The 25,367-nt window shown below is 47.3% G+C and overlaps 1 long non-coding RNA gene and 1 pseudogene across 1 annotated transcript; one reads left to right on the top strand and one right to left on the bottom strand.

Annotated features, from left to right (window-relative positions):
• LOC131589891 (zinc finger protein 850-like) overlaps positions 1–25,367 on the top strand; it is a 480,942-nt pseudogene that overhangs the window by 232,071 nt on the left and 223,504 nt on the right.
• Positions 4,322–5,872, bottom strand: LOC131589910 (uncharacterized). The gene is made up of 3 exons (XR_009279879.1): positions 5,802–5,872; positions 5,225–5,451; positions 4,322–4,399 (listed from the first exon to the last, which is right to left on the bottom strand). It is a non-coding gene; the product is annotated as an uncharacterized LOC131589910 (long non-coding RNA).

The raw sequence follows: 25,367 nt of genomic DNA, 5'->3' as shown, positions 1-25,367 counted from the left end.
AGGGGCTGGCCAAAGCTCCAAAGGCACACCCCGCAGGGAGAGCACTGCCGCGATCCATGACGAGGAGGACCCGGCCCTCCGGAGGGGAGATTGGCGGGGTCCCTGTCGAGCCGCGCATGCGCGTTTCGGCACTGAAGCCGAGCCGGCAAAGTTCGGGAAGTCGGCCCGACTAATTCAGTCGGTAGAGCCTGAGACTCTTAATCTCAGGGTCGTGGGTCCGTTTTCTGAGACAAACAACAGTCACCCAAAAAGGGATTTATCTCCTGAAAAGGAGTTTCTCCCTAAATATAAATTTTTAGAGTTTTTTCTCAGATTCAAAAGCAGCACATGGCAGCACACAGCAGCTAGAAATGCTGTCGCCATGGCAACCACCGATGAAACAACTCAAGCAACTTCGATGAAGCTACAGAAAGCAAAACAAAAGAGAAAGAACAGAAAGCTGGACATCTCAGAGAGGGATAAAAAAGAGAGAGTTTTGACTGGACAATTCAAAAATTAGAAACTTTGCAAATTGTATTGTTGGTAAATCAGCAAATTGTTGTAATCATGATTGACATTTAAAAAGAAGTCTCTAGTGAATGAAGTCCCTTCAAAAATAGATCAAAAAGTTTATAGATATTTTATAGTGAAATATATATAGATGTTGTATTTCTAATAATATCTGCTGGTTTTGTTTTTACAAAATAGCATGGAAAATGATATTTATACATCCCAAGAAGTTTAAAAGATTTTTATTCTGTTTCAGTATTCCTAATACATGAAGGTTTTGAAAATGTTATCTTCACTATACATCTACTGATAATGTAATACTGTATCATATGGAGTGATCATCAAGCATTATTACTGTAGTTACAGTTTCTGCAAGAAGCATTTCTTTAAAATTGAGTTAAAAGATCATATGATTAACCCTACAGAAAAAGGATTGAATGACAAGTTTCTTTTATTTTTAACCTTTCCTTTCATTTGAGTAACTGTATTGTGGAGTTAGTTCAATACAGTTTTCAGTAATTTCAAAATTATGTTAACCATATATTACCCATTTGCTTGGTATTTTTTTATAATTAGGCAATTTTAATGTGAGTCCTTTTCTTATAAAAAACATGTATAACGGCATATATATCAATTTGGATTTTGAATTTTAGTTAAAAAGTTAGACTTAATGTTTCTGAAAAGTACTACAAAAGCTGAATAGCAAATTACCAAATCTGTGTTTTTTTTTTTTTCTAGTGAAACTGCACTCTAAAAATCCTAACAAATGTAAACATATACCAAGCAAATTCTTGTTATGAATTGGTATTTTTAATAACATCTACAATTATTATGAATTATTCTCAAAACCAGATAACACAGAATGATGATAAATTTGTTACATCCCTATAATCTCTATAGTGAATCAATGTTCCTGTTATATTGTGTTCAAAGAAGTGTATACCAAACTTTTAATTGCCTTTTTTTATAATAACAGAGTAAGATTAAGTTGTGTTTTCATCTAATATAGATTAAGTGTTAATAAGATTAAGCAAAGTTAAATTTCACTATGTTTAAGTTTGAGTGTTTTTAAGTTAAGTTATAACTTTAGTATTTTTTAATGTTAAGTTTTGTTACTTCCTTTTATCATAATTAATTTTTAACAGGTTTAAATTTAAATTGCTTTATGTTTTATTGAAGACGTTTGTTTAAATTGCAAAGTATAGTTATTTTCCTAAAGAGATGAAGATGAACACCTGCTTGTGGACAGAAGTGAATGCAGTCTGTGACACCTTTGACTTTATCGAGAGTTCTATTGTTTGTTGTTATATTATTATTGTTATTTTGTTATATTATTGATATATTGTTATTGCTATTGTTATAGCTTTCTTATTTTTCAGTGTTTTCAGAATTTTAAGAAGATGTACCATTGCTAAGAGTCAGCTGCCATGAGAGAAGCTTCAGATTAAACCAACTGCTGCATGGTTTAATTGGTCTGGTACCTAAGGCTTCTGGTCATTTGCTTTATACAAATGCCTTTTAAAAGTTTGCTGTGTTTTAACCATCTTATAGCTGTTATTTTTAAACCCCTTGCTTTGAAAATGAGTTAGGAGACATCTTTCCAGATGAAGCCTAAGGCTCTGGCCAAGCCTTGACTTTACCTGGATGGAGAATTTACCAATAAACCCAGAAGTTTTCTGCATCAAAACAATATTCAGGTCAATTTGACTTGGCAATTAGTGAATTAATATAGCAGCTGGATTTTACAGTGGGCTTGGAAAATTGTTATCCGGACATGATTTTCCAATCTTCCATTGATTTATCAGCTGTGGCAGACTCTGGGATGAGAGTATATATTTAGTACATTTACTAATTCATATTACAGATTATTCAGGTAAGTTTAATATCGCATAATATTAATTATGCATCTTCTTAGTAAGTTTTTTATTTCTGTAAAAATGTTATTTCCTATGTGTATACATGTGCAAGTGTTTTACTTTGATGGTTTTTCATTTTCATAACAAAAAACCAAATACCTTAATTACAAAAAAAAAAGGGGGGGGAACCAAGGCTATGCCTCGTAAGTATAAAAACCTAATATATCTTAAATTTTTGGAAAAAGCATAAAGATCTTATATCTATTGCAAATAATTCTTGAACAGTCCTTTTTAAACAAGTCTTTTACGAAGCCAGTTCCATCAATTATTAGGTATTGTTCTAACAGTACTCAAGCAAATTTGAGAGAGAATTCTTTGGTTCTGGTCAAAAGTTCAGAAGCAAGAAGATTAAAAAATCTATTTCAATTAATAATTTGGAGGAAAGTGTATGTTTGTGTATTCACAGGTTCAAAGCAAAAGTAACTTCCTAGCAAAGAACATGGAAACTCATCAGCTGCAGAGACAAGCAGACAGCCCAAAGAGCAGAAGAGCGAGCACGCTGACGTGAACTGTATCGAGACCACAGCTGACAGCGGAACAGCTTGGATCCAACATGCAAGAACAATGAACTTTGAGTTTCATGTGAAACAGTGAGAAAGTCGATATTTTAAAACCTCATTTGTTAAAGCATGGTGTGAACAGTGTCAAGATTCAGAATCTTGCACGAGAGATAGTCCTTGAATATGAAGGTGAATCAAGTATCACCCTTGAGCTGTATCATTTTGTTGATCATTTTGTGATGCAATTTCACCTGCATCACTTCTTTTAGTTAACTCAAAAGAAAGTATACCTTATCTCAGTGAAAACAGATTTTTGTATAATATCCAATTTTTCTGTGTTAAAACAGAATGAAGATGAGATGATGAATGTTATTCCAAATCATGCTCTATACAAAGAGGCAACATCTTAGTGTGATCTTATATCAATCTTAGTCACACCTGATTGTGAAGAGTTTGACTTTTGAAATTTTAGATAGAGATTTATAACAACTTAGCTTTCAATTCAAGTAGCTTCAGCAGAAACTTTAGAGCAATTAGACAAATTAAGCTACTGGTCAAGTAAGCAACCTAGATCTATTTCTCTAGCTTTGAGTAGTTAGTTAACTAATGTTCAAAACTGAAGGTAGAGTGCTCTGTGGAACAGAGCAGCAGTTCTGTTGTTGGTGCATAAGGCATGAGTGAAGGAAAAATAACCCTTCTTGAAAAGTAATCAAAGAAAAGCTTTGGGTTGATTTTTTTTTATTTTTTTTTAAAGAGAGGGGCAGATGTTGGAGTCTGAAATACAGACTGTGTGCCCTTGTTTTTAATATTTAGTTCTGTGATTCAGGAAAACACTGAATTTCATATAATATGAAATTCATGAGCATGTTTTCATGGTGATACATGAAAACAAATGTTAAAGTTAGATAGAAAAAGCTAAAAGTGTAGGTGTGTAGATTAAAAAGTTTCTTAAATCACTGGGTGAAAAAGTAGTTTAGAGAACAGGAGACAAGATGGAGGATTTAGGGTGTTGTCCCTTGTCCCTTCTTCTTTCTTCTTCATGTTCTTCTCCTGGAGGTTTTTGGGTAATCGTTAGTGATTGGATAGAAAATGCCGCAGTGCATCACAGAGGTGATGGGTCATTGGGTCATTAAGAAAAATAATATACGTGTCTATTGTGAATTGGGTAAAAATAGGTATAAAGATAAAAGAACGTAGTTCGAGGCCATTTTGTGTATCAGACACGAAGTGTGCCACAAGGCCTTGTTTGTACCATCAGAAGAAAGAAATGCACCAAATTGCAAAGATTAACCTTGTAACCAGCCTGGAGAGACCTGTTAAGTTTTGTAAGGATCCTTCAATAAACACAAGAAACAAGATTCTAACCAGCTCGAGAGTTTACTTCGAATCATAAAGACTGAGATAAGTGAAACTCCCCAAGAGGGAGGATCCCAGAAGAATTCAGCCCAAAGAAGGCTGAGAAACTAGAGAAAAGTTGTATCCACAGAATTGAGCCTAAAGGAGGCAAAGAAAAGAAAGAGAAATTACAGTTTCCATCTCAACACTTAGGGATGCTGGAGGGTTTTGGGGCTTCAGAGTCCCTTCTCCCCTTATTCTCTGCTTTGGGGTGCAGGGGGTCCAAGGAGTCCCCCCTGCCCCTCTCCAGGCTGTTGAGGGTCCCGTGAATTGTGGCGCTCCCCCTCTCTGGGCTCCCCACTTTGGGGTCCTGGGGGACACAGGGCTCTGCTCCTCCAGGCTGCCTCTGCCAGCAGCGGCCACTAGGACCCCACAATGTCCCACCAAGGGGCATTTTGCATACAGCTTTGGAGTTCTTCATTCTTCAAACATCACCCACAAAAAAACCCAAACCGGGAACCCTCCAGGATATCAGGACCAATCCCCCCCTCCCCGGTCAGCTGTGGGATGCGGGGTGATGATCCCACGGGTGGGGGCTGTGAATTCAGGGAGTGCTGGACCTTGTGGTTCCTTCTCCTTTCCCTGATCCTCCTTTGTCTCTCCTCTTCCTCTTCCTCCTGCTCCACCTCTTCCTCCTTCTTCCACCTCCTCCCAAACACTACTCCCTTCTCCTACTTCCATCCCTTCTTGCTCTCCTTCATCCTTCCTCTTCCGTCCCTCCTCCTCCTCCCCCAGGAGCAGCGACACCCTCGGTGCCCCATTCCTGAACCCCTCACAGCTCACAGCAGGAGCGGGGATGGAGCCAGGACAGGTCGGGATGGGCAGCGCGGGGCTCTCCGCTGCTCCCACCCACTGGGGATGGAGGGAACCCGGCCCGGGGAAAAGGAGAGGGAAACTGGGAAAATTGGGGGCTGCAGATCCAACCTGGGGCTGGCTGGGGACCCTGGCTGGGGACTTCCAACCCTTGCGGCTCCTCTGGGGAGATGCGGGAGGGGAGAACACAGAGAGGGCTGGGGGATCCCAGGAGTGGCAGCACTGGCAGAGACTGGTTTGTACTGGGATCATCCTGGCAGTGGCTGAGATTGCACTGGCTGTGTACTGACATCATACTGGGATATCATACTGGGATCGTCCTGACAGTGAGTAGGAGCCTGCAGGGGGCAATTGAGACCAGGTTGTGAGGAACTGGGAATATGCCCTGCACTCCCCAGAACCCCAGTATTGCCCCCCATATGTCCCACAAGTCTCCCCCAAACCCTCCACGAACCCTGAGTGCTCCCTCAGCGCCCGTTCAGGACCCCCCAAAGCGTTCCCGGATCCCTGAATCCTCCCAACCCCACAGATGCTCCTTCCAGACACTGCTGGGAATTCATCTCCCATCATCCCAGAACACGGTTCCGCGCCCAAACCTCCTGCCATGCCCCCCGCCATAAAGAGCCCAGTTAGAGCTCCCCAGGTTCCCCCCAAGTGCTCCCGAGCCGTATACATTCTCCCCGAGGACCTGCAGCCACGGCTCGGATGCAGAAGTGTTCTCCAAGTGCCTCGCCACACCGCCAAACGCGCCTTCCGAGCCACTTCCGGGACTACAGCTCCCGTCATGCCCCGCGACTCACCGGAACCCATTGGAGCTGCGTCTACAACTCCCGTGATTCTCCGGGGCCCCATTAAACCATATTATACCGACGCCTACAACTCCCATCATGCCCCGCTGCCCAGCGATCCTCGTTACAGCCCCGCAAGTGCCTGCCAGGACCCCGGAGGGCCCCCAGATTCACGTCCCTGACCCCCAAGTTCTCCCCCGGACCCCAAATTGTCTCACAGAATCCCTAAGTGCCCCTCCAAGTGCCCACCCGGCTCCCCCAAGTGTCTTCCAGAACCCCTAAATTCTCTCTAAATTCCCTCCCCAGACCCAAAACTGCCCCAAATATTCCCCAGAAAAGTTTCCATGGGCCCCAACGTGGTCCCTTTTACCCTGTCTGTGAAAATGATAAAAAAAGATGATTAACGGACTAAAAATAGGACTAATTAGCATAAAGAGGGAGAAATAGTGGTCAATTAATTAATGAAGGGAATTGTAGTACTTAGGAGCAAAGACAAATAATGTTTTTAGTTGCTAAAAATGTATCAATTATTTTATATAAATATTAAAATTAGGTTTTAAAAATACAGAATAATATTATTATAAAAAATAAAATTTTATTTTTATTAATTTATTAGATTTATTGATAAAGAAAAATTGATACATTTTTTCAATGTTTTGGGATGTCAGTCCCAGGTGGGCCATGTCAGACATGGTGAGGCTCAGGGTGAGGAGCAGCTTGTCCAAACGGGCAGCCCACAAGGGGCTCATTCTTCTCCCTGACCAGACCTCCTAAGGAGACATTCAGCATCAGGATCACTTGGGGAATGCTTCTGTCACCTCTTCTCTCAGCCAGAAAATAAAAAAATATGGCCTTGATTTAAATAAAATAAAAAACACAGTGGATTTTCAAATCTTCCTCCTTAAGAGAATTCCAAAGTGACTCCAAGCAGCTGCACAAGCCTTGGACTTAAAGACAACAGAATGAAGAGAAAGAGCCCCCAAGGCTTTCTGTATTTTAATGAACCCCAGGGTGGATTTGGGGCTGAGTTCAGGACCCTCAGGCACTGAGAGAAGGTTGAAGAAGCTGCTCAAGGAGTCAGAAGCAAAACTCCCAAGTCCCTTGGAGCATCCCTGGGCCCCACTGACTGCCGGCTCCTGGCACACTCAGCCATGGCATGGTCCAGTCTCATGCTGGGACACCTCGTGTACCAAAATTCTACCCTGGCAGGGACTTTTCTTTCTCCTCCCCTCCAGGCTGAACCTGCCAAGCTGCACTTTAGAGACGTTTCCTTCTCTTCCCACTGCCAAGGAAAGCTGTGTCTCCTGCTGTTCACAGAGAAGGGCTGCTGGGGGATGTGGTGGTTGGAGGCTGCCTGGGGTACAGTGGCCATGAAATCATTGAGTTTTGAAATATTCTGTGAAAGAAGGAGGGGCATCAACAAAACTTCTACACTGGACTTAAGAAGAATGGACTTCAGCCAATTAAGGATACAGATTTGGGAGCACCAAATCAGATAATGATTTTTTTAAGGGAAACAGCCTTTTAAAACACAGGATTCCAGGAAGGATGGACACAGTTCAAGGAAAAAATCTTGAAGGAGCAGGAACAGCCTGTCCCTCTGTTACAAAAAATGAGCTAGCCAGGAAAATGACCGGCCTGGCTGGGCAGGGAGCTTTTGCAGGAACTCAAGGAAAAGATGAGGGTGCACCACCTTTGGACAGAGAAGTAGGCAACTCAGGAAATGTTTAAGGATGTCATTAGGTCATGCCTAAAGAAAGGTAGAGAAATGAAAGCTCAATTAGAGCTTAACTTGGCTGCTTCTGTGAAGGATAATAAATATGTGTTTATAAATACATTAATGGCAAAAGGAAGGCTACAGACAACCTCCATTCCTTATGGGGGTGGATGTGGTTACCAAAGATGAGGAAAAGGCTGAGGTACTTAACCCCTTCTTTGCCTCAAATTTCAACATCAAGACAGGTTTTCCTCAGGACAAGTGTTCTCCTGAGCTGGTAGATGAGGACAGGGAGCACAACAGCCCCCTGTAATCCAGGAGGAAGCAGTCACAGACCTGCTGAGCCACTCAGATGCTCACAGGTGGATGGGATTGGATGGGATCCATGCTAGGGGGATGAGGGAGCTGGTGGATGAGCTCCCCAAGCTGCTCTCCATCATTTCTCCTCATCAGTCCTGGCTCACTGGGGAGGTCCCAGAGGACTGGAGGGGCCAGTGTGAGCCCATCCCCAAGAAGGGCTGGCAGGAGGCTCTGGGGAACTCCAGGCCTGTCAGCCTGAGCTCAGTGCCTGGTGAGGTTTTGGAACAGATCCCCTTGAGTGCCATCACACGGCACCTCCAGGATGGCCCAGGGGTCAGACCCAGCCAGCGTGGCTTTAGGAGGGGCAGATCCTGCCTGACCAACCTGATCTCCTTTTACAACCAGCTGACCCACCTGGTGGGTGCAGGAAAGGCTCTGGATGCGTCTAGTTGGACTTCAGCAAGGCCTTGGACACGGAGAGCCACAGCATTCCCTGGAAAAGCTGCAGCCCACGGCTTGGACAGGAGCATTCTTTGCTGGCTTCAGAACTGGCTGGAGGCCAGGCCCAGAGAGTGGTGGGGATGGTGCTGCATCCAGCTGGTGTCCAGTCCCTGGTGGTGTCCCCAGGGATCTGTGCTGGGCCCAGTCCTGTTTAATATCTTCACTCAGGGTCTGGCTGAGGGGTCGAGTCCAGCACTCACAAACTGCAGATGACACCAAGCTGGCTGCGAGTGGAGATCTGCTGGAGGGCAGGACAAGGAGACACAGCCTTAAGCTGCACTAGGGCAGGTTTAGGCTGGGCAATAGGAAGGAGTTCTTCCCAGAAAGGCTGATTGGGAATTGGAATGGGCTGGCCAGGAAGAAGGTGGCAGAGTCACTGTCCCTCTCCAGTGGCACTTAGTGGCATGGTCTGGGTGACAGGGTGGTATGATGGCATTGTTTGGGCTTGATGATCTCAAAGGTCTTTTCCAACCAATTGGATTCTGCCATTCCGTGATGACTGGGACACTCTGGGGAAGCAAGGGGCCCTTGTGACACTGCTGGGCCTCACGGAACTGAGAGGACCACAGTGACCCTGTGCAGCTCCACAGAACCAGGGGTCCATTGTGGTGCTGTGGGGCCAAATGGAACCAATGGGCCTTTGTGACGCTGCAGGACCTGGTGTGACCAGGGGTCCGTGGTGACACTGCACAACCAAGGAGAACATTGTGGCACTCTGCACCACACAGTGGCCTCATGCAGCCAAGGGGCCAGGGTGACACTACGGTGACACTATGGGGCCTCAAGGAATCCAGAAGAACGCTGTGACACTGTGTGGCCTGGCTCTGAGCCAGAAACCAGTGGGTGGGACAGACCTTGCTGCTGAAGGGCATCACATTGCCAAAGCTGAAGTGCCCAGTATCAAGGAACAATCTGAGGTTATGGAAGTCCCATTGCCCACGTTCCAGTCCCTCATTTCAAACTGAAAGTGGAGCTCCACTTGTGATGCTGCTTTTTAATAATGAATGTAAAAATTCAACAAAATTCCCTTAGAAAGACCCCACGAAAGTTCACATTGTGAGAGCTCACTCGAGGCAGCCCCAACTCCTGCCCTGCTTCAGTCCCTGTCAAGCCCACTGTGCTTTCCAGCTGCTTTGCTCCTGCTCCCCCAAAATCACCATGAATTCCACTGAACCGAAACAAATCCAAGTCCTCTTGGGTCGCGACAAGGGTGGGAGAGATCACTCAGGGATCACCATCATGGGCACAACAGCCTGACATGGGGAAATTAATTGAATTTTGGACTGAGCAAATCAGAACAGGAGAATGAGGATTAAAATCAGTCTTGAGAAACACCTCCTCCTGCTCCTGAACTTTTCTGTTCGGGTCGCTGCTCACGGGGCACAGAGCGGGGCCCAGACGTGTCCCTCAAAACCTCCCTGGGAATCACCCCAGAGTCCTCAGCCTTCCTTGTGCCCATGCCCGGGGTCTCTTGTCCCTCCCAGCGGCTCCCGTGGCTCTCCCAGTTCGTCCCAGTCTCTACCAGTCCATCCCAGTCACTCCCAGCGCCCCTGCCTGTCCATCTCGACCCCTGCGTGGATTCGACGCCCATCAGCCAATCAGAGCGCGGCTCATGGATGACTCATCAGTTGCCAGGCGGATCCACAAAACCGAGTGCCCGCGCTGGACTCGGCCTCCCGGTGCCACCACAGTCCCGCCCAGAGGCCCCAGAGTCCCTCCCACTCCTTCTTAGCCCATTCCCAGTCCACTTCCAGTCTACTCCCAGTTCACTCTCACTTCACTCCCAGACATGCACTCCCATCTCTTTAAGTGCCACCCAAGTCCATTTCCAGTGCCTCTCAATGCCAAACCACTCCTCTCCTCTCTCTCCCAGTGCCCCCCCAGCTGATCCCAGTGTGTCCCCTCTCTCCCCCAGTGCCCGCAGCGTTTCCATCTCGCTGGTGCCCTTTAACTCCCAGCCCGGCCCCGGCCGGCTGCTCTGCTCCGGGATGGATTTCTACCCTGCCGAGATCCAGCTGAGCTGGTCCCAGGGCCAGCAGGAGCTCTCCGGGCATGTGGTGGCCACTGCCGTGACCCCAGCGGGGACTGGACCCAGCAGCTCCTGGTGCTGCTGGAAACCCACCCCCGGCAATGCGGGGTCAGCTCCCGCTGCCAGGCGGAGCACGTCAGCCTGGAGCACCCCCTGAGCCGGCACTGGGGCACGACCCGGCCCCCACAGCGCCGGGGGCAGCGGGGGAGGCACCGCGGGGGCTGGGAGGGGGATTGGGCTGTGCTGGGAGTAAGTGGGAGTGAGTTTGAGAGAGACTGGTTTAAACTGGGAAAGGGAGTCACGTGCCTAGAATGGCTGAGAAGGGGTTTGAAGGATGTTGGGGAGGGTGGGATGACGTTTTGGGGATCCTGGTGGAAACTGGGAGGGATTTTGGGAGTGCTGCGTGTAACTGGGAGGGATTTGAGTGAGCCTGGAGGGGCTGGAAGGAGACTGGGGCTGGAAAAACAAGGGTTCGGATGAAGTTCTTTGTGCTTGGAAGAGTCTGGGAGGAGTCTTGGTGAGTCCCAGTGGGACTGGGAGAGGGTCTGGGGGTCCTGGGGCAGTGGGGGGCAACTGGGAGGGGGCTGTGGGATCCTGAGAGGAACAGAAGGGGCTTTGGTGGATCCTGGGGAGGCTGGGAAGGGACTGGGAGGATGTTTCAGGGGGTCCTGAGTGGGCTGGGAGAAACTGGGAGGGTGCTTGGAGCGTCTGTGAGAGGTTTGGGGGGGTCCTGACTCATGCAGACCCCCCAGAGATGCTGCTGGACCCCGGCCGCAGCAAGAAGCTGACGGGGATCGGGGGCTCCATATTGGGCTTTGTGTTTCTGGCGCTGAGGCTTGGCTTTTGCCTGCACAAGAAGGTTGGGGGGGGGTCCTGGGGACCGTGTCCCCCCTCCTTCGGTGTGTGTGTGCTTCCTCCAGGGCCCCCAGCCCGGTGTCACCCCCTTTCCTCTGCCCACAGAGCTTCTGAGCCGCCAGTGGCTGCAGCCGCTACCCCTGGCCTTGGACCCGGCTGGGAGCCCCCCACTCTGTCCCCGTGATGATTTTGGGGGGGGGGTGTCCCCCAGCTCCGCTGTCACTTTGCCCCCGCCCCGCTGCTCCCAGTGTTCCCAATAAAGCTTCCCAGTTCTCTCTGGTCCCATTTATGGGGGGCAGTAGGGAAGGACTTGGGGAGACCCTGCAGGGGGGCTGTGATTTGGGGGCAGAACATGTGTCACCCCCATGTCACCCATCTCTGGGGGTCCTTGGGAGGCACCTGAAACCCAGCAAACCCCCAAAAATACCGGGATCCCTTGAGGCCGCCAGGGAAATTTGGGGAGGGAGCACGTGGAGAGCGCCCAGTCCAGGCCAAGAGCCCAGCGCTGCCCCAGCCCGACCTGCCCCGGCTCCATCCCAGCTCCTCCCACGGGATGCGACTGCGATGGGAAAAGGAGGGGACAAGGGCGGGTGCTGGGCCCGGGTGGGGAGCAAAGCCAGGGATGGAGGAGGCCAGAGGAAGCAAAGGGAGAAGGGCTGGAGAGGAGGCATAAAGAAGGAAGAAGAGTGGGACTCATACCAACCCAATTAGGGGCGGGTCCCAGGCCCCTCTTTTTCCCCACTCTTTTGCCCCATTCCAATCATCCCCCAAGTTCCCAGCCCTGTTGTCAGTGCTTGGGTCTGGGGGTTCCAGGCCCCTCCTCCTCAGTCTAGGGATCCCATCCCCCCTTTCACTCAATTCTGGCACCTCCTGGCAGCTCTTTCCTGGGAGGAATCCTCAAGTTTGGGGATTTTTAGGGTACAGCTTTGGAGGGGGACAGCTCTGTCTGGCTTTCCCCTCCCTGGTGTGGCCTCTCAGCTGCCCCTCACACTCTGGGTGTGCTGGGATTTCCCTCCTGGGGACAAGGACACCCTACCAGGAGCCTAATGCCCAGCTGGGGCTCCAGGGCAGGGAGTCCTTGAGCAGCTGCCCCAGAACCTCCACCAGGGGCTCCCAGCGCAGCCACAGCCGCTCGGCCTGGGCTCCCCAAAGCCCTCAGCAAGCCCCAAGTCCCTGCCAGGAACCCTCAACTCCCTCAGACCCAGCATCCCCCACAGCCCCTGCAAGTTCCCCCCATGGCAGTGGCCATGGCCATGTCCCCACATATCACTGGCCATGTCCCACCAGGTCCTCACCCATGGCTGTGTCCCCACCATGTTTACATCCCTGTCATTGGCCCCCACGTCTCCATCAGTGCCCGTGTCCCACCATGTCCCCATGAATGGCCAAATCCATGTCCATGTGTCCCCATGTCACTCTCCATGTCTATGTCCCTCAATGTCAATGTCCCTCAATGTCCCCACCCATGCCTTAGTTCACTGTCTTTATTTTTACCCCAATTTCAGGTGTTTTCAAAGGATGAAGAGAAATGAGAAGCAAATCAAGGCCAAAAGAAAAGGATTTCTGTGTCTGTGCTGGCTGAGGATTCCCATGCTTGGCGGGGAGGGAAGAACCTATTTTGGAGGGGTTTCCACCCCACTGTCTCCAAAATCTCCATCTTTGCCCCGATCCATCACCATTTGGCTGAGGAAAACAGCCTTGGGCAATAGGAAATCGAAACTGTGGAATCACTGAGGTTGGAAAAGACCTCCAAGACCATCCAGTATTCCTTGATACCACCAGAAGACAGGATTGAATGGAAAAGGTTTTCTGGGGTTGAAAAATCAATAAATCTGCTCTCCCCAAGGAATGCCCATTCTCAGTCAGTGTCCTGATGGATATTCCTGCCCCTGTGTTCATCCAGGTGCCAACAGAGAGCCAGGAAGATGTGGAGCCTCCCAGCCAGGTGTCTTCCCAACATGCATCACCAGGACCACGGATCACCAGGGCTCTGCCCAACGGGGGTCACTGGGGATCATCCAACGCTGATCCTCCCATGGGGAATGGAGCTGGAGCAGCACACAAAGCTCTTCCCACTCTTCCTGCAGGGCTTCCCTTAGTGGTGCCTCCATTGGTGTTGGGTCAAGTGAAAGCTCTGAGTGAAGCTCTTCTCACACTGGGGACACTCATAGTGGGGATGCACTGGTGTTTTCTCAGGTCAGAGCTCCACCCATAGCTCTTCCCACATCCCAAGCAGGTGTAGGGTCGTTCCCCTGTACGGATCACCTGGTCCCGGATCAGGGCCCAGCTTTCTCTGAAGCTCTTCCCACATTCCCCGCACTCATACGGCTTTCCCCCATTGTGGATCCTCTGGTGTTGCATCAGGTGGCCCTTCTGGCTCAGGCTCATCCCACATTCTCCACACTCATAGGGTTTTTCCCCAGTGTGAATCACCTGGTGCTGGATGAGCTCGGAGCTCTTTCTGAAACCCTTCCCACATTCCAAGCACTTGTGGCACTTCTCCCTGCCCTGAGCCTTCTCCCCCAGCTCTGAGCTCTGGCTGGATCTCTGGACACCTTCCTAGACCAGGGGGGCCATGGGGCAGGAGAGGAGCTTTAGAAATGCAAATCAACACCTCTGGGGCAAAGCATGGACAATGTACCAGGCTCTTCCTGCCTGGGGGAGGAATTGGGCTGATTCCCTCTGCCCCTCACCCCAAGCTCTGCCTGCTGGCAGGGAAAGAATTTGCATAGCTAAAGGCAGAGCCCATTGTGAGGATATTTGACTGCAGCAGAAATAGGTTAAGCTGCAAAGGAAAACAGCAAATGGAGAGTGTTGTGAAAATTTCACTATAAAAATAGAGGGAGAATCATCCCACTCCCCACCTTAACTCATGCTGTCACTTACTATGTTATATTGGGTGAATTAGAGCACTGGGGTTTTTTTGCTACCACAAGTTCAGGGAAATCAGTTGGGAATCCAAGTATGTGCTGATTTAATTAGAGAAAAGCCAAAAATTGATGCAGCCCCAGCTGGAGGGATGACCCAAAAAGGGGAAAAGATGAACGGCCACCCGAACAAATCCTGCAACACCATGGACCAGCCCCTGGGAACCCTAAAAAATTCATATTAGGAGCCACAGAACTCATTTATCATTTCCATGGTGTAATTAGATTACAGGATGTCATCGCAATAATACCCAACCAGAAGGCACTAGCTCCTAACCTTTCAGAGCACCAATCCACTCAGATGAGGAACACATTTCACCATGGGATGGGGTCAGATTATCTTTCAGCAGGAAAAGGAGGCAGAGTTTGTGGAAAGTTAAATGACTCGAACTGCTGCTGGCAAATAGATCACAAAGGAAAAGTGGAGAAACAGATAACAAAGGATATAAGAAAGAAGCTCACATACTGGTCCAAATATGGAACAGATGGGAATGGAACACATCTCCACGTTTCCCTGGCAGTCCATAGATTAAACAAATGCTGTTTCTCCTCTTATGTTCTACAGCAACTCTCATCTTTTCACTGTGCCCGACCTTGCTGAGTGCAGCTCATTCAGCAGGTGAGCAAGGGGATGCAGGAAGCAGCCAGACCTCCTGAGCCAGAAACGGCTACAAAAGGACAGCGAATGAGGGCACTGAGAGCAATCCCAAAATCAAACACGCAGGAAGAAAAGACAGTCAATGAGTGAATCTGCTTGCAGATAGGGCCAGGGACTTGCACATACGGAAGCAATGGGAGAACAGTTTCAGAAAATGTTACTAGCTGACAAGGACCGCTGCTCAAAGTCCCGCTAGATTCCTGAACTTCCAGAAGAAAAAAGACTTAACAGAGCCATCAATATCAGAAGTTATAGAAAAGTGAGGTGTACATCTTAACCGGGACATGCAGGAGGCAGATCGGGAAGTCTGAACCTTCCAAGCACCTCCGCCAGTGGGGAAAGGGAGAGGGACATGCAGCCGGGAAAATTAGGATAAAAACGAGGCCGCGTCCTCCAGCAACCGGAGAGAGCGCATGGCAAATGCCCCATGGCCTCTCCCTTTGGGCAGCAATAAAGTCACTTTCACACCACTCCTCTGGCTCCTTTGGAGACACAAACCCTTGGCACCGGGAATTTTCCCGCCCAGCCCCGGGCACAGCGCAGCCACCTCCGGGCTACCGACACGAACCGGGACGAGCCAGCGCTGCTCCGGCACCGGCTCCTGCCGAGGCCCCAGCGGGAAGGAGACCGCGGGCAGCCGCCCCCGCAGCGCCCTCACGCCAGGGCCAACACGGGCCGGCCACGGCACAACTCACCGGCCACAGCCCCATGCCGCCCCCTCCCGGGCCCGCAGCGAGCCCCGAGCCCCCGCAGAACCGAGCGCAGCTCCCACCTGCGATGGCCGGGGCCGCCTCCGAGCTCCGCCGCCGCCTCACCGGGCTCCGGCCGCTGCCGCCGCCGCTCCCGGACCCGCACAGACGCTCCGGCAATGGCGGCTCTCCTGCCCCACGGCCGCCCTGGGGGCGCCAGCGGGGCCGGGCTTGTCCCCGCTCTGCCCAATCAGAGCGCGCCAGAACCACGAGTGACGGCAGCAGCAGCCAATCGTAGCCAGCGGCGGGCTCTGCACACGGCACAGCCCCGCCCCGCACTCTCAGGGCCCCCCGGGCTGTGTGAGGGGAAGGGCGGACATGAGAAGCAGCCCTGGAACGGGCCCGGCCCGAGCTGCCATTGAGCTCCGGATACAAACAAAGTTCTCTGCAGCTCCCGGCCCGCCTTTCCCAGCCCTGGGTGTTCGGTGGCTCCGGCTCAGCGGGAAGCCCTGAGCCTCACTTCTCCCACCTCTAATTAGGAGCATCAGTGCCTTGCTGGGATTTTCCCCAAAAAGGGAAAACTGCCTCAAATCCCTGTGGATGAGTGGGGGAGGAGAGAGATTTCTGTCAGAAAACTCCAAAAACTCAGAGCAGGATCATGAGAAGTAAAGGAAGACCCTTAAAACCAGCTCCCCTCACCCCTCCCTTCTCCCAGCTGTGCCTCCTCCCCCGGCAGTGCAGGGACACAGGGAATGGGGCCATGGTCACTCCATCCCCCGGGGCTTTTCCCCCTGCTCAGGGACAGGAGTCGTTCCCCTGCTGCACCCTGGGCTCTCTCCCACTGGAGACTTCTCCAGGAACTTCTCCAAGCTGAGTCCATCCCATGAGGAACAGCCCCCTCACAGTGCTGCAGCGTGGGTCACTCTGCCATGGGGTCAGTCCTTCTGAAAAGAATAGGCAAGGAGACCAGCTCCTTTTTAATGCCTTTATTGAGGTCAGCTCTAGGTGGGGGAGCTTGACCACTGCCGTTCCCAATGGACAACCCAGAAAAGGAGGTGTTCAACTTTGCAACAAGGCAGAGATGGGGATTCCGTCTTCAGGAGAGTCTCTAGGAAGACACTGGACATTGTAAACCTAGGGTAGTCATGGATAGCAAGTGTTGTGTAGTTAAAACAACAAGGTCTGGAACATCAGTCAGTTGCTCAATGTTCTCCCTTGCTCCTCAGTGTAGTTTGGAGTCCAGTTTGTGCCATGGCTCGCTGATTCTAGGGGTCTTTAGATGTTAATCCCACTTCCCCTGGGTGCTACCCCCCATGGGAGTTCGGCTCATCTACACACCGGGTGCTGTCATCGGTGCCATTGGGGGGTGCCGGGAGCAGCAGAGGCAATAGACAAGGCCAGGTGGCATTAACAAGGCTGGTACAACAATATTGGTATTTACCAAACATGACACAATATGAGCTATATTAACAAAGAAGGCCCCTTACAGTGACAACATTCTACTCTTCAAACTGTAAAACATCTTTGTGTACTGATCAGGAGGTTACAATTTATTCTTTACAATCCTGATGCTGAATGTCTCCTTAGGAGGTCTGGTCACAGAGAAGAATGAGCCCCTTTTGGGCTGCCCCTGTTTGGACAACCTGCTTCTCACCCTGAGCCTCAGCATGTCTGACATCGCCCACCTGGGACTGACATCCCAAAGCATTCTCAGACAGGGTAAAAGGGGCCACTTTGGGGTACATGGAAACTTTTCTGGGGAACATTTGGGGCAATTTCAGGTCTGGGAAGGGAATTTAGAGAGCACCTGGGGGTCTAGAGGACATTTGGGGGAGCCGGGTGGGCAGATGGAGGAGCACATAAGGATTCTGTGGGACAATTCGGGATCAGGAGGAACACTTGGGGGTCCAGGGGAACACTTGGAAGTCAGGGAGGGGAATCTGGGGACCCTCCGGGGTCCGGGCAGGCACTTGGGGGGCTGTACCGGGGCTCCATGGGGCGCGGGGGATGATGGGAGCTGTAGGCGCACTTACAATACAGATTAAAGGTGCCACAGAGCATCACGGGAGTTGTAGGCGCGGCTCCAAAATCCCACAAAATACTTCATGTCTCCTCAAAATCCCTCAAAATTTAAATAAAATCCCACAAAATTTCTTAAATCTTCTCAAAACCCTATCAATTCCAGAAACATCCCACAAAATCTCCACAAATTTCTACAAAATCTGAGAAAAATCCCTCAAAATTCTTCAAGTCTTTTCAAAATCCCACAAAATCCCAGAAAATTCCACAACATTCCAAAAGAATCCTAAAAAATTCCAGAAAAATCCCACATAATTCCCTAAATCTTGTAAAGACCCTACCAAATTCCAAAAACATCCCAAAAAATCTCCTTCAATTTCTACACAATCTAAGAAAAATCCCTCAAAATTTTAGAAGCATCCCAAAAGATTACAGAAAAAATCCCACAAAATTCCCTAAATTGTCTACAAACCCCACCAAATTTCAGAAGCATCCACAAAATCATTATAAATGTCCATGAAATCTAAGAAGAATCCCTCAAAACTCTTCATGTCTCCTCAAAAACCTTCAAAATTCCACAAAAATCCTACAAAATTCCACAAAAATCCAGAAACATCCCCAAAAATTCCCTAAATCTCTTCAAAACCTTACCATATTTCAGAAAAATCCCACAAAATCATTACTAATTTCCACACAATCTAGAAAAATACCTCAAAATTCTTCATGTCTCCTCAAAATCCTTCAAAATTCTAGAAAAATCCCACAAAATTCCAGAAACATCCCACAAAATCTACACAAAATTCCACAAAATCTAAGAAAAATTCCTTCAAATTCTTCAAGTCTCCTCAAAATCCCACCAAATTCCACAAAAATTCACAAAATTCCAGAAACATCCCACAAAATTCCCAGATCTTCTCAATCCCTACCAAATTCCATAAACATCTCACAAAATCATTACAAATTTCAACACAATCTAAGAAAAATCCCTCAAAATTTTTCATGTCTCCTCGAATTTTTCAAAATTCCACAAAAATCCCACAGAAGTCAAGAAAAATCCCACAAAATTCCACAAAAATCCCATGGATTTACAGAAACATCCCACAAAATTCACCAAAATCTTCTCAAAACGCGACAAAATTCCAGAAACATCCCACAAAATCTCCACAAAATTCCACAAAATCTAAGAAAAATCCCTCAAAATTCTTCAAGTCTCCTCAAAATCCCACAAAATTCCCTAAAAATCCACAAAATTCCAGAAACATCCCACAAAATTCCCTACATTTTTTCAAATCCCTACCAAATTCCGGAAACATTCCACCAAATCTCCACAAATTTCCACCAAAATCTAAGAAAAAGCCCTCAAAATTCTTCAAGTCTCCTCAACATCCCAAAAAATTCAAGAAAAATCCCACTAAATTCCCTAAATCTACTCAAAACCCAACCAAACTCCAGACACATCCCACAAAATTACCTAAATCACCTCAAACCCTTATCATATTCCAGAAACATCCAACGAAATCATTACAAATTTCCACACAACCTAGAAAAATACCTCAAAATTCTTCATCTCTCCTCAAAATCCCACATGATTCCACAAAAATCCCACAAAATCCCACAGAAATACTACCAAATTCCAAAAACATCCCACAAAATTCCAGAAACATCTCACAAAATTCCCTAAATCTTCTCAAAATCCCACCAAATACCAGAAATATCCCAGAAAATCTCCTCGAATTTTCATAAAATCTAAGAAAAATCCTTCAAAATCCTTGAAAATCCACAAAAAATTAAAAAACCCACAAATTTCCAGAACATTCCACAAAATCATTACAAATTTTTTCACAATCTAAGAAAAATCCCCCAAAATTCCAGAAAAATCACCCCAAATTCCAGAAAAATCCCACCAAATTCCAGAAAAATCCCACCAAATTCCAGAAAAATCCCACTAAATCTACACAAAATTCCACAACATCTAAGAAAAATCCCTCAAAATTCTTGAAGTCTCCTCAAAATCCCACCAAATTCTACAAAAATCCACAAAATTCCACATACATTCAACAAAATTCCCAGATCTTCTCAATCCCTACCAAATTCCAGAAACATCCCACAAAATTCACTGAATCATCTCAAAACCCTCCCAAATTCCAGAAACATCCCACAAAATCATTACAAATTTCCACACAATCTCAGAAAAATCCCTCATAATTCTTCATGTCTGTTTAAAATCCTTAAAATTTTACAAAAATCCTACAAAATTCCACAAAAATCGCACATAATTCCAGAAACCTTCCACAAAATTCCAGAAATATCCAAAAAAATCTTCTCTAATTTCCATATAATCTAAGAAAAATCTCTCAAATTTCTTGAAAATCCCCACAAAATTCCATAAAATTCCCACGAAATTCCCTAAATCTTCTCAAAATCCTACCAAATTCCACAAACAACCCACAATATCTTTGCATATTTCCACACAATCTAGGAAAAATCCCTCAAAATTTTTCATGTCTCCTCAAAATCCCTCAAAATTCCACAAAAATCTCACAAAATTCCAGAAACATCCCAAAAAATTCCAGAAACATCCCACAAAGTCTCCTCCAATTTCCACACAAGCTAAGAAAAATCCCTCAAAATTCTTCAACTCTCCTCAAAATCCCATAAAATTACACAAAAATCCCACAAAATTACGCAAAAATCCCTCAGAATTCCAGAAAAAATCCCACAAAGTTCCCTAAATCATCTCTAAACCCCACCAAATTCCAGAAACTTCCCACAAAATCATTACAAAAGTCCAAAAATCTAAGAAAAATGCCTCCAAATTTTTCATGTCTCTTCAAAATCCCACAAAATTTTACAAAAATCCCACAAAATTCCAGAAACATCCCAAAAAATTCCCTAAATCTTCTCAAAACCCTACCAAATTTTAGAAACATCCAACAAAATCATTGCAAAATTCCACAAAATCTAAGAAAAATCCCTCAAAATTCTTCAAGTCTCCTCAACATCCCACAAAATTCCAGAAACATCCCACAAAATTATTACAAATTTCCACACAATCTATGCAAAATCCTTCAAAATACTTTCAGTCTCCTCAAAATCCCACCAAATGCCACAAAAATCCACAAAATTCCAGAAACATCCCACAAAATTCCCTAAATCTTCTCAAAACCCTGCCAAATTCCAGAAACATTTCACAAAATCGTTTTAAATTTCCACACAATCTAGAAATATACCTCAAAATTCTTCATGTCGCCTCAAAATCCCACAAAATTCCAGAAACATCCCACAAAATCTCAACGAATTTCGACAAATTCTAAGAAAAATCCTTCAAAATTCTTCAAGTCTCTTCAAAATTGCACAAAATTCCACAACATTCAAAAAAAAATCCCACAAAATTCCACAAACATTTCTGAAAATTCTTTAAATTTTCCCAATATCCCACAAAATTCAAGAAAAATCCCTCAAAATTCAAGATAATCCCGCAACGTTCAAGAAAATCCCTCAAAATTATTTAAATTTTCTCAAAATCCCATAAAATTCCAGCAAAATCCCACAAAATTGCTGAAAAATAAAAAAAACAACCCTAAATCTTCTCAAAACTCTATCAAATTCCAGAAACATCCCACATAATCTCTACAAATTTCACCAAAATCTAAGAAAAATCCCTCAAAATTTGTCATGTCTTCTCAAAATCACACAAAAGTCCACAAAAATCCCACAGAATTTTAGAAACATCCCACAAAATCTCGACAATTGCCCCAACATACCAAAAAAATTGCACAAAATTGAAGAAACATCCCACAAAATCTCCTCAATATCCCACAAAATTCAAGAAAAATCCCAAAAAGTTTTAGAAACATCCCACAAAATTCCCTAAATCTTCTCAAAACCCTACCAAAATCCAGAAACATCCCACAAAATCTTTACAAATTTCCACAAAATCTAAGAAAAATCCCTCAGAATTTTTCAAGTTTCCTCAATATCCCACAAAATTCCACAAAAATCTAACAAAATTCCAGAAACATCCCACAAAATCTCCTCAATATCCCACAAAATTCCACAAAAATTCCACAAGTATCTCAGAAAATTCCAGTAAAATCTGATGAAATTGTTAGCATTCAGGAACAGACAGAATCACAAATGATTATATGAAGGTGCTTTATTAAGAGATCTGGGTGTCAGGGGTACACATACCCAAATCTGACCCATTGTGGTTTTGAACTGAACATGTTTTACACTCTTGCATTATATAACTTACATATTAATTATTAAACTTACATTGTTCTATTGTATGCATTGTTTTTACCCAAGCATGGATTTCTCATAATCCCCCCCCAGCCCCCTAACATTGTTCCTCATGTTCTTTAAACAATAATTATATCCAATCATATCTAACAATTGTATCATGATCATCTACCGATTACACAGGTGCAATTTCACCTGATCTTTACCGAGTACAAGGCCTAACATTTCCCAGGGCCAACTTTTCCAAGGCCTTTCCAAACCTAACTTTCTTTCTAAGTCCCCAAATTTTCTACCATTTTGAGATCTTTTACTATCACTTACAGGACTTGTGCTCCAGAGCCCTCACCAGCCTTGTTGCCCTTCTCTGGACATGCTCCAGCCCATCCATGGCCTTCCTAAATTGGGGGCCCAGAACTGGACACAGCACTCGAGGTGCTGCCCAACCAGTGCAGAGTAGAGAGGAGGAATCCCTGCCCTGCTCCTGCTGGCCACACTGTTCCTGATCCAGGCCAGGAGCCATTGGCCTTCTTGGCCACCTGGGCACACTGCTGGCTCATGCCCAGCCTGCTGTCCATCAGTGCCCCAGGTCCCTTTCTGCCTAGCTGCTGTCCAGCCACTCTGTCCCCAGCCTGTAGCACTGCAGGGGTTGTTGTGGCCAAAGTGCAGGACCCAACACTTGGACTTGTTAAACCTCACCTTGTTGGGTTTGGGCCCTGGATCCAGCCTGTCCAGGTCCCTGTACAGAGCCCTCCTACCCTGCAGCACATCAACACTCCCAGCCAACCTGGTGTCACCATGGTTCCATGGGGCCCTAGAGTGTCACAGTGGTCTCCAGGATTCCACGAAGCCTCCCAGCAATCCAATTTTGGATCATACTGGGACTGACTGGACTCGTACTGGGAGTATCTGAGAATGACTGGGAACACACCATGCACATCATCCCCCATACTGGGGGTGACTGGGAGCAACTGGGAGCATGTTGGGAGCAAATGACATCATACTGGGACTGACTGGGTTGATCTAGTCAGAGGCAAATGGGACCGTACTGGGAATGCTGCCATGTGACAAGGATCATACTGGAGCTTACTGGGCTCATACTGGTGTTGAAAGGGAACAGCTGGGATCTCTGAACACCAAAGGTTCCTTTCCTGCTCACTGAAGAAGGAGCTTCCCAGTATCCATGTGTGAGGGGACCTTCACCTGAGCCAGACGCTGTTAGGAGAAAAAGCTGCCTCTGCTAGAAAATCCCACACAACAAGTCAATGCCAAGAGAAAGCATTTTACTTTCACAACTTCCCTCCTGGAGTCACAGTCCTTTTCGATCACACAGCAAGCAAGAGAACAGCACAAAATAGAAGGCTGTGTCCAGTTTTTGGCTGGGTGAGCAAACGGAAGGAGTGCCAGGATCTGCTGCCACAGACTCTCTTCTTGGGGAACAGAACCCCCCCAGGCTACATTTCAAATGCTGTGCACACCCTGCTGGCTACAAACAACCCCTTTTTTAAGAAGTTGTTGGCAGGAGCTTTCCCAAAGGAATGGCATCTTAATGGCAATTTTCTTTCAAAATCACCTCTGTTCCAAAGGAAGAACAGAAAGCCCAGAGCAATCCCAAAGGCACATATGGTGCACCTGGGGAAATCCTCGATTCAGGGGCCCAGTGGGTTAAAAAATACCCATAAGAAGCCAGAGAGTCCAGAGTGCAAACTGCAGCAACCACTTGCTGGATCATTTTGGCTGTGCTGCAAATGTCTGCAGACTGTCTGTCCCCCTGCAAGGACAAAAGGACACTGGTTAAGGGCTGGGCTGGCTGCTGAGAATGCCTCGGGCAGGAGGATCCTCAGGCTATGATCAGGCACCCAGAGCCGCTCTGACACTGAGGCCTCTGTGCCCCACAGCAATGGGAACACCACAAGGACACAGCAACGTTCCTGTGACATCACAGCAGCAGCTCCCCCAAAAACTGCCTGGAAGGTTCTCCTGGGTCACCAAGGAGCACAAAGGATCCTCAGAGGGCACAACCTATTGCTCAAAGGATCCAAGAGGAACTCAGAGAATGCAGCAAATGAGGACACCCCACAACCCAGCCTGAACACTGAGAAGGAACAAAGATGTGACCAAACCAAAGGAAATACAACTTTTGGTCACTGATGCTTCTGACTAAAACCAGCAAGGCTTGTTCCATCTGGGATCTTTGTCCTAGTTCTAGAAACACGCAAGGTTCTCTGCTGTAAATGTACAGAAAGCTGGAACTTGGGGGAAAGAAGGCTGAGAGTGCCAAAGTCTTGTGTGACTTCTTGGACATCTTGTGGCTGAGGGTGTCCAAGGCAATGGACTCTCAAGCGGGGTCCCTGCCCTCCCAACTGACAGCTGCCATCTCTCCTTCAGCCCCATGCGTGTCTCCAACAACCTCCTGTCAAGGGCCTCCATCCACACATTCCATCACCAGCCACAGATCCTCATCCACGAGGTCACCCAGCATCCCTGAGGCCACAGCAGGGAGTGCTCCTGGCATCTGGTAGAGCACTGTGGCTTTCCTGGAATCCTTCTGGTGTCTGTGGCTGAGAGGAGTGGGGTGGATGGAACCAGGACGGGTCACAGATCAGCAGCCCCACTGCAAGCAGTGCTTTCTCCTGCTGTGTGGGGACCGTGGGGTGACTGATATTGGGACTCCTCTGGCTTTGGCTCCTGCAGATCACACAGTGGGTCAGACACTGGGCTGAGGGAAGGGGTCTCATGGAAACCCAGCACAGGCATTTCTCTTTGGAGAGGGGGTTCTGTAATGAGAAGGGAGAAGAAGAGACTTTGCTGTCTCCTGAGATTCCCCCTCCTCCTTCAGCAGCCATTCCACAATCCATCAGTACCAGAGTTCATAGGATCACTTCCATGCCAGTGAGCACAAGGCACTCAAAACTGAACCCTGCCAGAGCCCAGCCCTGCTTGCCCATTTGGAGGGTGTGGGGGAATGGAATTTCAGCAGGAGTTGACCCGCAATGATACTTTGCCACTTGTGGGTTTCTCACAGCCTTAGAAGGAGTTGGAGATCTCTGTCCCCAACACCCACTCACCCTTCAAGTGCACACATGTGCCTGGGGGCAATTCAGGTTCCCTGGAGTGGTGGCTGCTTCCCATTGAAACAGGAGTTGTTGCCTTTTCTGGTGCCCTTAACTCCCTTCTACCTATTAGAAAGTGGGTGAGTAAAGGAAATGACCCCTGAGGAAGGGGACCAGAACCTTGGAAAAGGATGAAACACATCTGAATTACAAATGTAATCTATTTAATTTATTTCTTTAATACTAATCTATTACAATCAAAAACATGTTTCTGAGCTGATTGCTGGGATTCAGAGCTTTATTTCTTGTTCTTGTTATTATTATTTATTAGTATTACTTTTCACTGTCGAGACTTTCAAATCTTAGACACGAATAAAATTGGCTGGATGTCACACACTGGGAAAATTCCCTTGCTTTTCCCACCAGGATTAAACTGTACACTCAACTCCAAGTTGCCAGTGGATTCTAAAGATGGAAAA

This window comes from Poecile atricapillus, chromosome 30 (assembly GCF_030490865.1).
Source record: "Poecile atricapillus isolate bPoeAtr1 chromosome 30, bPoeAtr1.hap1, whole genome shotgun sequence".
Taxonomy (NCBI): Eukaryota; Metazoa; Chordata; class Aves; order Passeriformes; family Paridae; genus Poecile; species Poecile atricapillus.
The sequence above is the reverse complement of the archived record's forward strand: the minus strand, read 5'-3'. Positions and strand labels throughout refer to the sequence as shown.